The sequence below is a fragment of the Sinocyclocheilus anshuiensis genome, unplaced genomic scaffold (genome assembly GCF_001515605.1).
Source record: "Sinocyclocheilus anshuiensis isolate Anshui unplaced genomic scaffold, SAMN03320099.WGS_v1.1 scaffold1814, whole genome shotgun sequence".
Lineage (NCBI taxonomy): Eukaryota > Metazoa > Chordata > Actinopteri > Cypriniformes > Cyprinidae > Sinocyclocheilus > Sinocyclocheilus anshuiensis.
Genome location: NW_015546028.1, coordinates 331814 through 332224, shown reverse-complemented (window position 1 = coordinate 332224; position 411 = coordinate 331814). Strand labels below are relative to the sequence as shown.

The 411-nt window shown below is 51.8% G+C and overlaps 1 protein-coding gene across 1 annotated transcript in view; it reads left to right on the top strand.

The window, feature by feature from the left end:
- Positions 1-411, top strand: part of hus1 (HUS1 checkpoint clamp component) — a 4816-nt gene that overhangs the window by 3973 nt on the left and 432 nt on the right. The gene's annotated exons all lie outside the window — the stretch shown is intronic.

Below are 411 nucleotides of genomic sequence, written 5' to 3'. Positions count from 1 at the left end.
ACTCACACACTCACACACTCACTCACACACTCACTCACACACTCACACACTCAACTCACACACTCAACTCACACACTCTCTCTCTCACACACACACGCTCACTCGCTCACGCTCGCTCGCTCACTCTCGCTCACTCTCGCTCACTCACTCACACACACACACACTCACACACTCACTCACTCACTCACTCACTCAGACACACACACACACTCTCACTCAGACACACACGCACTCACTCACACACACACACACACGCACTGTCTCACTCACTCACTCTCTCACACACACACTCACTCACTCACTCTCACACACACACACTCTCTCTCTCTCACACACACACACACACTCTCTCACTCAGACACACACACTCACTCTCTCACACACTCACACACACACACTCTCTCTCACAGA